Source organism: Epargyreus clarus, unplaced genomic scaffold (assembly GCF_041222505.1).
Source record: "Epargyreus clarus isolate Ecla_fem2 unplaced genomic scaffold, WU_Ecla_fem_2.2 ptg000025l, whole genome shotgun sequence".
Classification (NCBI taxonomy): domain Eukaryota; kingdom Metazoa; phylum Arthropoda; class Insecta; order Lepidoptera; family Hesperiidae; genus Epargyreus; species Epargyreus clarus.
Genome location: NW_027332232.1, coordinates 3,775,001 through 3,780,000, shown reverse-complemented (window position 1 = coordinate 3,780,000; position 5,000 = coordinate 3,775,001). Strand labels below are relative to the sequence as shown.

At 47.4% G+C, this 5,000-nt stretch overlaps 2 non-coding genes across 2 annotated transcripts in view; both read left to right on the top strand.

Moving 5' to 3' along the window:
• The first annotated feature begins 2,505 nt into the window (after positions 1–2,505).
• On the top strand, positions 2,506–4,408 carry LOC140752897 (small subunit ribosomal RNA). The gene has a single exon (XR_012103496.1). It is a non-coding gene; the product is annotated as a small subunit ribosomal RNA (ribosomal RNA).
• Positions 4,409–4,879: 471 nt separating this feature from the next.
• LOC140752924 (5.8S ribosomal RNA) overlaps positions 4,880–5,000 on the top strand; it is a 157-nt gene continuing 36 nt past the window's right edge. Inside the window, exon 1 of the ribosomal RNA XR_012103523.1 lies at positions 4,880–5,000. This exon is cut by the window's right edge and continues 36 nt beyond it. This is a non-coding gene — a ribosomal RNA (5.8S ribosomal RNA).

Here is a 5,000-nt window from a genome sequence, read left to right as displayed (position 1 = left end):
CATGTCGTTCCATCGAAATAAAAATGTTCGCGTGGCTGGCCCTAAAAATCAATACACGAACACCCCCCCGCTTTTGCCGTTGCCCGTTGGTGGAGTCTCATTCGATACACGAACACCCCGCCACGTAGTTTGTACAACACCCACCGCGCGCAGACCGACGGACGACACCGAAAGTCACAATTATGTAGCGTCCATATACTATCCCATACACGCTCACGCTCATACACGCTCCCATACCGCGTGTTACCTACCTTACCCGTACGTCACGTTCCTACCAACTGCTGCCTACCTAACTACCGTCTGTTTTTTTTTTTTTTTTTTTTTTTATTATCTTTTATTACGATCACATGTGCGCCGGTACGCTAATAATGCGCTCCACACTTGTACACAATATTCATATTTCTTACGTTCAACCATCGCGTTGCTTCTCCGAGATCACTTTTCAATTTCTAAATCGAACCTCTTCTGACCAAATATAATAGACAATGTTATATGTGTTAAATAAATAAAAATAAAAAATAATAATAACATATTCCCATACATATGCCTCCGTTTAATTCATATTATACTCTTTTGTTTTATATAGTCACAATATTTTCAACGTATTTCAAAAAAGTGAGATCGTTCCTCGATTCCGTACGTATTATGCTATTATATTGAGAAATTATTCAATTCTATACTGAGAGTAGCGCACAAACTGTCACGTCACGATCTGACTAATAATACAAAGAAATACGCAAATAAAGTTAAAAAGACACTATACACGAACACCCCCCGCGTTTGACGTTGCCCGTTGGGTCTATCTTTCGATACACGAACACCCCGCCACGTGGTTTGTACAACACCCACCGCGCGCAGACCGACGGACGACACCGAACGTCACAATTATATAGCGTCCATATACTACCCCATACAGGCCACTAACGCGTGTTACCTACCCGTCACGTACTACGTCACGTTCCTACCAACTGCTGCCAAATGCCAACTGCTACCTAACTACCGTTCTCTTTTATTATCTTTTATTACGATGACATGTGCGCCGGTTCGCTAATATTTCTTACGTTCAATGATCGCGTTGCTTTTCCGAGATCACTTTTCAATTTCTAAATCGAACCTATTCTAAACTAAAATACTAGACAATGTTTTATATGTAATAATAATAATAACATATTCCCATACATATACCTCCGTTTAATTCATATTATACTCTTTTGTTTTAATAATTTACAATGTTTTCAACGTATTTCAAAAAAGTGAGACCGTATGTATTTTTTCAAAGGTGGCTCTTGTATTATGCTATTATATTGAGAAATTATTTAACTCTGTACTGAGAGTAGCGCACAAACTGTCACGTCACGATCTGACTAATACGATACGCAAATAAAGTTAAAAAGGTGTATGGACAAGAGGGGAAAAAAAAAAATTAAAAAAAAAAAAAAAATTTTTTTTTTTTGGAAATCAAAAAAACCAAAACAGGAAATAATAATAATAATAATAACGCGGTAGACGCAGCAGCGGCAGCAGCAAAGTCGGCCGACGAACCCCAACCGGTGACCCCCCCCCCCTACACCCCCCCCCCCCAAACCCCCTCCCCCCACTCTCCCCCGCACCCCCCAGGGCTAGCCCACCCCCACCGGCAACCATCGTCACCCCACACCACACCCCGAACCACCGACGGACTTTCATATGTTCATATGTTGTCGCTCCGTCTGCCACGCGTCATAACAGGAGCGCCGCATACACATGGGGCGGGCGACGTGTAGTGCGTTGTCGGCGCGGTGAGACTGAACGGGCCGGCGGATAACTGCCGCCTGCTGACACAGACTGACCGACTTCGACAACGGACTGCATGCCGCATACAAGAGTTCGTTCGATGGTTTCACGCGTAGTGTGCGCACTCTCGTGTTGGTGGTGTTTCGAGTGGATTTTGTGTCGAACTTTACAAATTCGTCGCGATGTCACGATTAACACAACAACGCGCGCTTCCACGTTGCGCCGTGGGACTTTTCGAACGTTGAACATTTTATTGAACAGTGCGGATCGACCGATGCGATTGTTTAAACTCGTCTCGGTTCACGTATCGATCCTACAAATGAATTGCACGTCGCCTATGGCGACGGTCCTCTATAAGGCGCTATAAAAATTAACGCCAAGGACGACGTCTCTCAAACACCGGGCTGAATCTGTTTTCAGTGTTCGCGTTTGTGTTAAAAGATAATAATGAAACGTGAATCTTAAATTGTCTCGCCGTGAACCATCCAATTCGGAGTTGCGCTATTAGTAAATCGCGCGCACACTCTCTCGTTGGATCGTTGCGACAATCGGATGAGATACTCCGTTGACGCTGCACGAACCATCGAAAACAAAGAGCGTACAATATTAAAAGGTACGACGAGTTCAAAAACGAAACATCATTCGACGCGGACGCGCCCGCGACCGCGTCGATATGTGTCGTGTTCTCGTCCGAGCGACGACGGCTACATTCGTCCGCGAGTGACTGTCAGCTCCCTGGTTGATCCTGCCAGTAGTTATATGCTTGTCTCAAAGATTAAGCCATGCATGTCTCAGTGCAAGCCGTATTAAGGCGATACCGCGAATGGCTCAATATATCAGTTTTGGTTCCTTAGATCTTACTCAGTTACTTGGATAACTGTGGTAATTCTAGAGCTAATACATGCAATCAGAACTCTGACCAGTGATGGGATGAGTGCTTTTATTAGATCAAAACCAATCGACGGAGGGCCTCGCGTCCGAAGTCGTTAATTTTGATGAATCTGGATAACTTTTGCCGATCGCATGGTCCAGTACCGGCGACGCATCTTTCAAATGTCTGCCTTATCAACTTTCGATGGTAGTTTCTGCGACTACCATGGTTGTCACGGGTAACGGGGAATCAGGGTTCGATTCCGGAGAGGGAGCCTGAGAAACGGCTACCACATCCAAGGAAGGCAGCAGGCGCGCAAATTACCCACTCCCGGCACGGGGAGGTAGTGACGAAAAATAACGATACGGGACTCTTACGAGGCCTCGTAATCGGAATGAGTACACTTTAAATATTTTAACGAGGAACAATTGGAGGGCAAGTCTGGTGCCAGCAGCCGCGGTAATTCCAGCTCCAATAGCGTATACTAAAATTGTTGCGGTTAAAAAGCTCGTAGTTGCATTTGTGCGCCGCGCTGTCGGTGCACCGCATCCGCGGTGATACTGACACGTTTGCGGAGCATATCGTCGGTGAGCCGGCGGTAAAACGCCGGTTCAATATCAAAATCCTATCGCGGTGCTCTTCAGTGAGTGTCGAGATGGGCCGACAATTTTACTTTGAACAAATTAGAGTGCTCAAAGCGGGCTCAAAATGCTGCTTGAATATTTCGTGCATGGAATAATAGAATATGATCTCGGTTCTATTTTGTTGGTTTTCAGAACTCCGAGGTAATGATTAATAGGGATAACTGGGGGCATTCGTATTGCGACGTTAGAGGTGAAATTCTTGGATCGTCGCAAGACGAACATCAGCGAAAGCATTTGCCAAAGGTGTTTTCATCAATCAAGAACGAAAGTTAGAGGTTCGAAGGCGATTAGATACCGCCCTAGTTCTAACCGTAAATATGTCATCTAGCGATCCGCCGACGTTACTACAATGGCTCGGCGGGCAGCTTCCGGGAAACCAAAGATTTTGGACTCCGGGGGGAGTATGGTTGCAAAGCTGAAACTTAAAGGAATTGACGGAAGGGCACCACCAGGAGTGGAGCCTGCGGCTTAATTTGACTCAACACGGGAAATCTCACCAGGCCCGGACACCGGAAGGATTGACAGATTAACAGCTCTTTCTTGATTCGGTGGGTGGTGGTGCATGGCCGTTCTTAGTTGGTGGAGCGATTTGTCTGGTTAATTCCGGTAACGAACGAGACTCTAGCCTGCTAAATAGGCGTCGCCATTTAGGTGTGCTCGACTTCGGTCGTGCAACTCACTGGCGACGTATTAAAATTCTTCTTAGAGGGACCGGCGGCTTCGAGCCACACGAGATTGAGCAATAACAGGTCTGTGATGCCCTTAGATGTCCTGGGCCGCACGCGCGCTACACTGAAGGAATCAGCATGTTCTCCCAGGCCTAGAGGCCCGGGCAACCCGTTGAAACTCCTTCGTGCTGGGGATTGGGGTTTGCAATTATCCCCCATAAACGAGGAATTCCTAGTAAGCGCGAGTCATAAGCTCGCGTTGATTACGTCCCTGCCCTTTGTACACACCGCCCGTCGCTACTACCGATTGAATGATTTAGTGAGGTCTTCGGACCGACACGCGGTGGCTTCGCGGCCGTCGGCGTTGCTGGGAAGTTGACCAAACTTGATCATTTAGAGGAAGTAAAAGTCGTAACAAGGTTTCCGTAGGGGAACCTGCGGAAGGATCATTAACGTGTGTCACGACGCGTTCGCGCTCGTAATACGCAGACATTAATCCACAACATACCCATCCGACCGTCCGTCCGTCCGTCCGTCCATATTATGGATGGATGGATGGATGGACGGATCCGCCGTGCTCACCGATGTCGGCGATGGCGTATCGTACAGTCGTAGCGCTCGGGCGATTGTGTCCTCCGTTGCGACAAGGTCGTACGTCGTCGCTGGCGTCGCGCGTTCCCGCCGTCTCGGACGCAGAAAGGTAAAAATCCGCGCCCCGAGTCCGTGACAACGTGGAGTGCGCAGCGTGAGCGCGCGCGTGTACCGATAGCGGTTTTTTGGAGTCGCGCTAAGGCGTTAGCTCGCCGCGCGCGTTCTGAAAAGGTAACCACTTTAATGCACATTCATTCGAACGTGCATGTGACAAACGTTGAACGCACAAAAATGGTATTGCATTATCTTTAATTAGATATATGCGAAACAATTACCCTGGACGGTGGATCACTTGGCTCGCGGGTCGATGAAGAACGCAGTTAACTGCGCGTCATAGTGTGAACTGCAGGACACATTTGAACATCGACATTTCGAACGCACATTGCGGTCCGT